A 12,107-nucleotide genomic window follows, 5' to 3' on the forward strand; every position below is an offset into this window, starting at 1 on the left:
CAGCCTCGTTTTGGAGAGAGTTTCGCATGCAGACTGCAAGAGAAAGCCGAGAGAGGAGGTCCCTGCCAGCTAGCCAGCCTGCCCTGCCTTGGGAGCACATCTGGAAGTGGTTTCTGGAGCAGCCTCTGGGCACAAGGCTCGGATTCCCAGCAGTGGAAGGAGTGGAAGAAACCCGAGCCCTCCGACGTCAACGCAAGCGGAGGTGGGTGTGGACAGCGGAGGCACACTCTCTTGGAAACAGTGTTTTGGCCTCGGGGCTCCCTGGCAAGGGATTTCCAATGGGATCTTAGAAGCAGCAGAGCGAAGCTCAGCAGCCCTTGCGAGGCCAGCGGCAATTTGAACGCTCCGCCCTGCCCGGGTTCTGGACTAAGGAACCCAAAGCCTCCCTCACCAGGTAAATAGAGCAATTTACGAGCCGGGTACTCTCTCCATTTCGCCTCCTCTGTCTACAGCGCTTGTTTATTTTGCGGTGGACTCAAAGATGTACATCAGAGGATTCAGACCGCCCGCTCCAGAGTTAGCCTCCAGAAGCCCCCTCTTTGAAATGGTAGCATCCTAACGGAAGCTTTGCCATCACGACAAATCCAAGATGTTCAGTGTACAAACTTTTCACATCTTGGGCTGCTTTTGCAGAGGAGAGTTTATCCCCATCCTCCCACCCTGGCCCTAATAGTGTTGATTTGTTTGTTTGTGTGTTTGCATTGGATTTAAGGACGGACATCAGGAGTTAGATAGGACAGAGATCAATGCTAGCATTTAACGTGAGTCTGTTTCTGGAGCCAAAATGTCTTAACTGAGTTATGATTCATGATTTTGGAATCTGCCCTCAGAAACTCTTTTGGGGCCTCCATACCCAGTAAAGAGAGCTGGCAATTGTAGGGTTCCGTGAGTTTGTTATAGTACAAGACTCACAGTGTCTGCTTTAGCATTCCAAAACTGTCTTATGTTCTCTTTAGCAGTACATGCAACATCTCAGATAAGTCCACAGAGAAGTCATAGGTAATTTGTGCTCACAGGATAGTAAGCACAGACTTTGAAAAGAGAGAGGACATAGATTCTGTCTAAATGCCTGAATGTGCTGTGGAGATCAGTCCTGCAGCGGTTGGCCCATGCAGCCTGGTAGCCAATGTGACGCTGGTGGGTTGGTCTTGCCTTTTCATTTTTCTCGAAATGTTTTGGTATTGCACTTCAGTGCAGTATCCTTTTTGTGTTACATAACGGAATTCTAGTCCTCCCTCTGATAAGCCAACAACAGAGCTGCACCCTCCAGTAGTGAAAGCGTGAGCCTGGGAGGAGCTTTATAAGCTTGATTCTGGTCACATCATGTTGCACGTGCCTGCTTTTCCTCATCTGTAAAGTGGAAATAAAGTGATATAATGTCATGTGTGACACACGGGGTCCCTGCTTCCCTGGCAGAGCTGCCGGTGACTGTGCTGGGACCGGAGTGCCCACACATCCTGCACCCTGTTCTTGATGTGTTCTTCTTCTTCTGACATTCTGGTGGCTTCAAGTGCTCCTGGTCTCCCAATATGTCTTCTCCTCGGGACCCTGCTTTCTCCACTGCTCCCTTCAAATCCCTACCCCCAGCTCTCTCTCCTCTCCTCCTCCTTCACCTTTCCTCTTGGAGACGAAGGCATGGTTATTAAGCCATGATTTTCATTTCTCATTCCCAAGGAACTCCGTTTCTGACATCGCTTCTTTAATGTCAGAGTTTTTCATAGACGGTTCAGAAAGACAGTCCCACGGGAAAGGAGCCCCACAAACCCCTGACCCAAAGGTAGAAAAACACTTTAAATGCCTTGAGAAATGTCACAACAAAGAATATCACTTAAGAGTGGGCATTTAGCACAGTCGTTCCCAAAGTTGAGCCCTTTTATCATGTCAGTGAACATCGCTTGGAGCATGCTCTGGGGTCTGCTGTTCTGACCACGCTTGTTTTCATGTTGGCTCCTATTACGAATCCCTATTTTATAGCACTGCTGGTGAGCTCACACAAGGGGGTTGCCCGGTGAACATGCAAGGGGTTGCCTGGTGAACATGCAAGGGGTTGCCCGGTGAACATGCAAGGGGTTGCCCGGTGAACATGCAAGGGGTTGCCCGGTGATCATGCAAGGGGTTGCCCGGTGAACATGCAAGGGGTTGCCTTGTTCTTCCTCCCCTGTTGCTATGGTTTGGACATGGTTTGTAGTTTGGATCCAAACGTTCAAGTGCATAAGACTTGATCCTTATGTCAGTTTTAGGAGGTGGTATAGGAGTGATTTCAGGAGGGATGATGCCTCGTGGGAGGCCTCTGCCTCCCAAGTGCCAGGATTAAAGGTGTGCGCCATCACGGCCGGCTTACCTTGTTTCTATGTATTGGAACCGTTTGAGATCATTAGCTATTTAAAATGTACAACTGTATGCTGTCAGCTGAAGTTACCCTGTGTTATCAGACGTTAGGTGTTATTTCTCTGATATAGCTACACCTATGCACCGCTTAGCCACACTGTCTCCATCTGCCCAGCACAGTTCTAAAGCACACTAAACTTGTCAGAGTTGTGACAAATGAAAAAGCAATGGGGCCAGGCAGTGGTGGCACATGCCTTTAATCCCAACACTCCGGAGGCAGAGGCAGGTGGATCTCTGTGAGTTCGAGGCCAGCCTGGTCTAACCAAGTGAGTTCCAGGAAAGGCGCAAAGCTACACAGAGAAACCCTGTCTCAGAAGAAAAAAAAAGAAAAAAAAGAAAAAAGCAATGGGAATGGCACCAGTTACAAGTAAAAGCCACTAAAGACAGAAAGCCACGCTATAGAACACCAGGTTGGAACAGAGGGAGTTGAGTGTGGACTGCTTATTGGGTAGTGTTATTAATGTTATTTTTCTTAGATGTGGTCATGGCATTTCGGTTCTGTAGGAGAATGTCTTTGGCTTGTTTGAGCTTTAGTATACCCTTGTTTTTGTATATATGTATGTGAGTGTGTGTGCACAATGTGTGTGGGCCCATGTTTGTACAAAGGAAGATGTCAGATGTTCTGCCCTGTTACTCCTTGTTCCCTTGAGACAGACCTCTACGCCCACCAGTTCTCTCTCTGTCCCCATACACTGGAGTTATAGGCACACATGGACGTGCCTGGCTTTTTTTTTTTTTAAGATTTATTTATTAAATATGCAGCATGTATGACTGCAGGTCAGAAGAGAGCACCAGATCTCATTACAGATGGTTGTGAGCCACCATGTGGTTCTGGGAATTGAACTCAGGACCTCTGGAAGAGCAGTCAGTGCTCTTAACCTCTGAGCCATCTCTCCAGCCCGTGCCTGGCTTTTTACATAGGTGCTAGGGAGCTGAACTCAGACCTCCATGCTTGTGTGGCCAGCACTTAACCACAGAATCATTTCCCCAGTCCTTACCCTACCCTCATTTTTAAAAAGAGGCATGCTGAGCAGGCACGGTGGTACAGGCCTTTAATCCCAATACTCGGGAGGCAGAGGCAGGCAGATTGTTGTGAGTTCAAGGCCAGCCTGGTCTACAGAGTGAGATCCAGGACAGCTGGGGCTACACAGAAAAAAACCTGTCTCCTCAAAAACCAAACAAACAAGCAAAAAATTCTTAAAGAGGCGTGCTGAAATATTTAGGGTGATGTTGCACAGTGCCTGTAACTTCAGAGTGTGTGTGTGTGTGTGTGTGTGTGTGTGTGTGTGTGTGTGTGTCATGCTTGTGGGTAGGGCAGCTGAGCAAATGCAACGCCTTGCTAGCGAGCTGGTGAAGAGCCCATGGGTAATTTATTCTTTTAACTTTTGTAAACTTGAACTGTTTCAAATGAAACAAAGAAAAGAAAAAAAAATGAGGCTGCTGAAGCTTCATATGTGTTTCACGTTGACTTTATATACGTATCAAACAACAGACAATCCATGAGACAGTTATATCAAAGATTGATTGGGGAAGGGGAGGGGGCAGGAAGGCTGGGTGGGAAGTCACTGCAGAGTCAGTAAGGGGTGAGATGAAACAGGATGGGAGGGACGACCCAAATACCAGTTAGGCGGCATAACTGATCAGGCCAGTGATGGCTCCCGTGAGGGAAGAGACTTGGAAGAAGATGGCAGGGTGCAGCAAAGCAGCCCCCGCAGGGCCTGAGGCGTTGAGTTCACGATGAACACTCAGAGTTTGTGGTCATCCTGTAACAGGCTTCACAGTCACCCGGGCCCTTTGGTATGTTTGAGAGATTATATTGCTAGATGCTGACCACATGTCAGTGGACAGAGACACAAGTCACAGCTTCTGATGTTCCATTAGGGGGAACAGACTGGGGGAGGGCGGGGTGGGAAAGCAGCAGGGGCAGCCATGTGGCTGGAGGTGACTACTGAGGAGATCAAGAGTCGGAGGCTGGAGAGGTGGCAAGACCCTGAAGAACACTCCAGATTGTCGGCGGAGGGGACTGGTGTGTGTGTGTGGGGGGGGGGAGGGTGACAAGTGGCAGGACTCTGAGGCTGGAGTCTGACTGGCAAGGTGGGCAGGGTGGTCATGTGATATATCACAGGAGGCACTGTCTGCGCTCTGGCTCTTCCCCAGGAGCCTGGAAAGCCTGGGAGGGTTTTTGGGCAGAGCCGAGCACCAGGCACAGTGTGACTCAGGCTCAGCACAGCTGCTGCTGGGCTGTAGACCTGCTGAAGGCAGATAAGGCAGTACCTCTGTAAGACTACGATACAGTCAAGAGATGGTGTCGTCGTCGGTCGGCCAGGGTGGAGGCCCTGGGGGTGGGGGTGGTAATTCTGGGTGAATTCTGAAAACAAAACCCAGAGGATGTGTCGTCGGTCTACACGTCGGCACAGGGAGAGACTGAAGAGAGCACGTCTGCTTTTTGTTGGATAATTATAAAATGAGGTTGTGGATAACTGGTTTGGGGAAGACCCTGGGCGCTGTGTGCTTCGGGGAAGTATCAGAAACCCAGATTGGAGCATGCTGATGCCTTTGTGCAGGGATATCAAGTGTCCAGTAGGATTTAGGCATATGGACTCCATATGGGAGGTTTGAGCTGGGACAGAAATGTGAGTGTGGTTCTCATGTAAATAGTATTTAAAACTGTGAGTGTTTAAAACATGGTAGAGTTTCTTTAGGAGGAAGAGAAGAAAAGAGACCATAGACAGGGATGTTCCACCACGTTCCTGTTGACATTCAGGAGGTGGGAGCTAAAAGAGACAAGAACAGAGCCGGGCGGTGGTGGCGCACGCCTTCAATCCCAACACTTGGGAGGCAGAGGCAGGAGGATCTCTATGGGTTCAAGGTCAGCCTGGTCTACAGAGTAAGTTCCAGGACAGTTAGAGCTGTTATGCATAGAAACCCTGCAGAGAGAGAGAGAGAGAGAGAGAGAGAGAGAGAGAGAGAGAGATGGGGACAGTAGAAGAGACTGAACTTGCACCTCCTGAAGGGTGGGGAAATTAGAGCCTTTATAGACGGTGTGCAGGGAGTGTGTGGAGGAGGGAGTGAGCATGCTACTGAGGAATGAGTCTCATGGAATCTTCTAGCATTCAGGGACCTTGATGACCCAGACTGTGTCCTCTTAGGCTGTACCTCACTCAGTCACTTGTCTTGCCATTGAGACAGAACACCCAACAAAAGCAAATCAAGGAAGAAGGGTTGATTTGGTTCATGGGGTTCAGGCCGTCACCCCAGAGAGGCAGTGGGATGGCCATGGGCTGAGAAGACAGCAGAGAGGATGAACCTGATGCTCTGCCCTCTTTCTTCTTTTTATCCTGTTTGGGACCCTGGCTCATGAGATGGGGCCACTCCCAGAGTGAGTCTTTCAACCTCAGTTAAACCTCTCTGGAAACACCCTCACAGCCACAGAGGTGTGTCTCCTAGGTGACTCCTAAATCCTGTCAAGCTGTCACAGGGGCTGGAGAGATTGCTCAGTGGTTAAGGGCACAGACAGCTCTTGCTGAGTGTATGGGTTACCGTTCTGTTGCTGGATAAAATACCATGGCCAAGGCAACATGTGGGAGAAAGAATTTATTTGGGCTTATGGCTTCCAGTCCATGATGGCAGCAAGTGGCAGCCGTGAGGGCAGATACACAGTGGAGAGCTCACATTGTGAACCACCAGCACAAATTGGAGAGAGCACTGTTGTGGAATAGAGTATTTCTTAACTAAGAAAAGATGTGTTACATTTGTTTGTGTTGCAGAATAATTGTTTATGTAAAGATGTGTTACATTTGTTTATGCTGCATTTGTTTAACTACATCAAGGTGTGTTGCTATTTCACCTTGCCTGCCCAAGGCACCTGATTGGTCTAATAAAAAGCTGAATGGCCAATAGCTAGTCAGAAGAGGTGGGCAGAGAGAAAAGGGGAGCCAGTCAGCTGGGGGCCAGACAGACAGACGTGGAGGAAGCAGGAGAGCAGGATAGACAGTATGTATAGTATGGTACAGTATTGTGTATAGATGAGGTAAACAAGCCTCAGAGCAGCTCATAGATTAATAAAAATGGGTTAATTTAAGTTTTAAAAAAAGCTAGCTAGAAACAAGCCTAAGCTAAGGCTGAGCATTCATAATTAACAGTAACTTTCCATATCATGACCTGCTACAGAATGGCACACAAAATGGCATAAGGCTTTAAAACCTGAAAGCCAGTGGGGCGGTGGTGGTGCACGCCTTTAATCCCAGAACTTGGGAGGCAGAGCCAGGCAGAACCAGGAGGATCTTTGTGAGTTCAAGGTCAGCCTGGGCTACCAAGTGAGTTCCAGGAGAGGTGCAAAGCTACACAGGGAAACCCTGTCTCGAAAAACCAAAAAAAAAAAAAAAAAAAAAAAACCAAAAAACAAAACAAAAACAAACCTGAAAGCCTGCCCCCAGTAACATGTTTTCCACAACAAGACCATACCTCCTAAACCAACCGAACAGCACATTAACTGGGGACCAAATGTCCAAGAATGTAGGGAGCACCTAATTCAAACCACCACACAGAAGACACATTAGGTTCCACAGGCTCACAACCACCTGTGACAATAGCTCCTGGAGAAGCCAAAGCCTCTGACCTTGGTGGGCACTGGTACTCGTGTACACAGGTACACACATGCATCTAATTAAAAATAATAAAATGTTTTAAAAGGCTCACTACACAGCCTTAGACCTTGGATTTTCTGCTGGACTCAGGTTTCTGCCTCCTTCTCTACGAGTTTTTTTTTTTTTTAATATTGTGTGTCTAGGTGTTTTGCCTACATGTATGTAACTGTAGCATATGAATGCAGTACCACTGGATCACGTGGGCTTGAGTTCCTGGACCTGCCATGTGGCTGCTGGGACCTGAGCTGCAGGAGCACTAATGCCCCTAACCACTGAACTGCCGTAGCCTGACTGGAGGTCAGAGGACAACTCGGGGGACTTGGTTCTCTCCTTCCACCTTTATGTCTGATATTCTTATCTCAAAGAGGGGAACAGTGAAAGAGACTTTCAACCAATAGTGACTGAACTGTGAGTACTCTCCCCGTTAAGTATGGTGGGTACGTGTGTGTGTGTGTGTGTGTGTGTGTGTGTGTTTGTGTGTGTGTCTGTGTGTGTGTGTCTGTGTGTGTGTCTGTGTGTGTGTGTCTGTGTGTGTGTGTGTGTCTGTGTGTGTGTGTGTGTGTGTGTCTGTGTGTGTGTGTCTTTGTGTGTATGTGTGTGTGTGTTTGTGTGTGTCTGTGTGTGTGTGTCTGTGTGTGTGTGTCTGTGTGTGTGTCTGTGTGTGTGTGTCTGTGTGTGTGTCTGTGTGTGTGTGTCTGTGTGTGTGTCTGTGTGTGTGTGTCTGTGTGTGTGTCTGTGTGTGTGTGTCTGTGTGTGTGTCTGTGTGTGTGTGTGTGTGTGTGTGTGTGTAGTTTATTTTTGAGTTCTTTGTTGTATGCCCCCTGTGTGTTTTTATGTCAGTGTCAAGCTGTTTTGATATCAGTGGTTTGGGAATATAATTTGACATTAGGAAGTATGACACTTCGTTCTTGTACAGGGATTTTTTGGCTGCATGGGGAATCTGGTACTTCTGCATGGATTTTAGGAAAACTTTTCCTATTCCTTAGAAAACACCACTGGAATTTTGTTAGTGGGTATGTCGAATCTGCAGCTCTCTTTGGTGGTGCTTATAGACATCTTGACAAGACTGGGTCTTTTGATCTCAGTCAATTCATGTGAAGGGAGATTCGTGTCAAGTTCTAGGATGTTCTCGCTAAGAGTTACCTGTTTTACATGTCATGATGAGACTCAAGGCAGGAGTGACTTCCCCAGGATCACCCAGTCAGTGCCTCTTACTAACGAGGCTTCTGCTGTTGCTGCAGGTTTAGAGAGTGGCCTGGGATTGTTGTATTTAATCCTCACAAAAGCTTGCTCATGGGATGTTCCCATACTTTTTGCTTAGATAAAATTTTAACCTATGGAAGTGTAGCAGAAGTGTATAGTGAGCATTTATTTATCAACACAACTAATCATTAGCACCATGTCACAATGGCTTTGTTCATCACTTTCTTTCTATGCACCCTTTAACATCCTATCCCTTCACCCCTAAATATGCACATATGTCTCCTGTGTTCAAGGATATATTCCTATGTAACCATAGAGCTATCCACTAAGGAAACGTAACATTGATGCCATGGTATTCCTTAGCTTTTCTGATGATAAATATTATCGATGGTTTTATTTATTTATTTATTTATTTATTTACTCACTGGTTTTTTGTTGTTGTTGTTGTTGGTTTGTTTTTTTTTAAATAGGGTTTCTCTGTGTAGCTCTGGCTGTCCTGGGACTCTCAGAGATGAGCGCTCACAGAGTGCTACCGTCATGGACTTGTGGCCCTCTAGAGCCAGAGGCCCAAATAAGCCCTTTCTTCCACAAGTTGCCTTAGCTGTGGTGTTTTATCACAGCGACAGGACAGTAACCAGCCTGAAGCCCAGGCTGGCCTCGAACTCACAGAGATCCACCTGCTTCTGCCTCCCCAGTGCTGGGATCAAAGGCCTGAGCCACCACCGCCCAGATACGTTTTTTTTGTTTGGTTGGTTGGTGGGGTTTTTTTTTCTTTTGTTTTTCGAGACAGGGTTTCTCTCTGTAGCTTTGCACCTTTCCTGGAACTCATCGGGTAGACCAGGCTGGCCTCGAACTCACAGAGATCCGCCTGGCTCTGCCTCCCGAGTGCTGGGATTAAAGGTGTGTACCACCACTGCCCGGCAGATTAAAGGCCCAGAAAGTCCTGGTAGTTTACACTTATTTATTTATTTATTTATTTATTTGTTTGTTTGTTTGTTTGTTTATTATGATCTCATTACAGATAGTTGTGAGCCATCATGTGGTTGCTGGGAATTGAACTCAGGTCCTCTGGAAGAGCAGTCGGTGCTCTTAACCTCTGAGCCATCTCTCCAGCGCAGATATGTCTTTAAACATGCATTCAAGGGCCACTTATTTAATCTCATGTCAAGTCTCTAGAGATGTTCCAGTATTTTTAAAAGTTTATATTTAGCCGGGCGTTGGTGGTACACGCCTTTAATCCCAGCACTTGGGAGGCAGAGCCAGGTGGATCTCTGTGAGTTCGAGGCCAGCCTGGACTACCAAGTGAGTTCCAGGAAAGGCGCAAAGCTACACAGAGAAACCCTGTCTCGGGAAAACCAAAAAAAAAAAAAAAGTTTATATTTATTGAGGAGGCCAAAGGCTTTAGATCCCCTGGGTCAGAGTTACAGGGAGTCATGAGCTGCCCAACGTGAGTGGGGGAACTGAACTCAGATTTTTAGTCCATTCACTGAGTGGTTTCTACAGCCCCGAGGTATTTGTTTGTTTGTTTGTTTTAACCTTTTCTTGTCCCCTCCACCCACTCCTTACCTATAAGCCCTAAGGGAGTGGTGAGAGCTCCTGTCTCTGCCAGAATGCTGACAGTCCCGTCCTGTGCATCTTCTACAGGAAGTCAGCATTGCTGTGAGTTCGTGTAAAGGTCACCTGCTGCTGGAAGACTGTGATCCACGGTACCCAACTCTGGTACCCGACTCTTTGCTCTGGCGCTTGCGTTCCTCCTGCCCCCGTTCCACGGTGTCTCTTGAGCTTGGCGTGGGTTATGCAAATGCCCCATTTATGGCTGAACTCAGAACTCACTTGTTGCCAGTGCTCTGAGGCACTGTGAGTCTGGCTGTTACCAGTGCAGAAGCAGCTGCTCTGAAGCCAGCCAGCCAGTGGAGAAGCGCACTTATTTAGAAGGCAGTTTGACAAGCACATTGTGTTCTCTTGACAGCAGACAGCCTTTCTGTTTTCTGTCAAGACATCCACATATTCAAAGAGGCCCAGAGAGTTCAGAATGAAGCACAGTTTGGACTTGACTGTGCCCTGATCATGATAGAATAGATGAAATGCCATTGGAGGGAATATCCTGGTATCCCAAGCTTCCTGAGGCATAGAGTTTCAGTTTTTTCTGCTGTTGATGATACTGGGTTCATTCACTTTCTTGAAATGGGATTTTCCACTTCAATTCTTGAGAAGTCCCTTTTGCAATTAATAACTAATCAGGTGATACTTTGAAATTATGGGTTTCTTTCCCAACAACCTCTCACTAAATTATTGAAATTTATACTTTTTAATTAGTTATTAAGCATGGTGTTTGCAAAGTGATATTGTAGGTACAGTATCTTAACTTTCCTAGGGCAGAGGTCTTATGTATGGTGGAGCTAGGATCTGGACATTGGTTCATATGACTATAAGATTCCCCTCTAACCTAGCAGCATGCCAGCCATATTGGAGAATGATCTCTATTTGGTCCTATGACTGCAGACATTTCTGTTGTATTTACCACTGGGGTTGTAAGGCCCATGAAGCCATGTTATCAGAGAAGAGGTGAACTTGTAAGATGGAGAAGAGGGTACAATTTAACGTACCCCCCAACTCACACCACCAGTGCTTCAGACCGAACAATGCACATGCTAGGTAAGCACTCTACTGCAGAGGTACATTCCACATTCCACCCTTTGTGTAAAACAGACTTTCTGTGAGAACGCTCTGCTTCTCAAGTGGCTTAGGGCTTCCCACACTCCGTCTGCTTCAGGAACATCCTTCCTCCTCATCAGGAACATCCTTCCTCCTCATCAGGAACATCCCTCCTCATCATCAGGAAAATTCCTCTCCTCATCAGGAACATCCCTCCTCCTCATCAGGGACATCCCTCCTCATCATCAGAGACATCCTTCCTCCTCATCAGGGACACCCCTCCTCCTCATCAGGGACATCCCTCCTCCTCATCAGGGACATCCCTCCTCCTCATCAGGAACATCCTTCCTCCTCATCAGGGATATCCCTCCTCCTCTTCAGGAACATCCCTCCTCCTCAGCAGGAACATTCCTCTCCTCTTCAGGAACATCCCTTCTCCTTATCAGGCACATCCCTCCTCATCAGGAACACCCCTCCTCCTCTTCATCATCAGGAACATCCTTCCTCCTCATCAGGGACATCCCTCATCATCATCAGGGACATCCCTCATCATCATCAGGGACACCCCTTCTCCTCAACTCCTTGTAGTGCCTTGCTATTAGACACACCAGTGCTAATTTTCTGAAGTTGCTTGTTTTGTCTTATGGAGATTTCAGAGTGGGCAGCCCGAGAGGGAAAGATGAGCCCCCTTTGCAGCTGTGCTAGCACTTGATAGTAACTAGTGGGGTCTCATAGTTCCAGTAACCTGGCTCAACTTACATGTGTACAGTGGAACACCGGCATAGTAAACGCCACCACCTAGAGCCAAACTCACTGGCCCCTGGTGGGATCAGAATAGCCCCTAGAGAGAGTTCCAGAACTGTGTGGTTCATGCATTTGGAAAGCTCTAATGGTCAATATCTGTTGTGTCACTGACCAACTGTGTGATTTTGACATTTGACTGGAAGCTGAAGACAGTAAAAGGAACAAGAAGGTTCAAAATCCTGAAACAGGAACTCTGTGTGGAGAATTCCAGAGGATGTGTCCTGGGGTCTCGGAGCCCTTCTGAGCCACATTTCCTCACTCGAAGAAGAGTAATGTCTCCACTTGAAAAAGAACTGTAAGGATTGAAGGAGGCGGTGGTCCCAGTGACCCCCCACACATGCCATATTGGTTAGCCATAGCAACTGTATTGGTTTTCAAGTAATTGAACCTAGTCAGACATAGTGACACACA

General features: G+C 47.3%; 1 protein-coding gene across 3 annotated transcripts in view; it reads left to right on the forward strand.

The window, feature by feature from the left end:
• Glt8d2 (glycosyltransferase 8 domain containing 2) overlaps positions 1-12,107 on the forward strand; it is a 42,851-nt gene continuing 30,744 nt past the window's right edge. Inside the window, exon 1 of one of the 3 annotated variants that reach the window (XM_036169903.1) lies at positions 1-394. The gene's annotated coding sequence lies outside the window, so the exon portion shown is untranslated. Of the gene's footprint in view, positions 395-7,385; positions 7,443-12,107 lie in introns of those variants that run through there. The other 2 variants (XM_036169904.1, XM_036169905.1) reach the window with 2 other exon arrangements.

Source organism: Onychomys torridus, chromosome 20 (assembly GCF_903995425.1).
Source record: "Onychomys torridus chromosome 20, mOncTor1.1, whole genome shotgun sequence".
Lineage (NCBI taxonomy): Eukaryota > Metazoa > Chordata > Mammalia > Rodentia > Cricetidae > Onychomys > Onychomys torridus.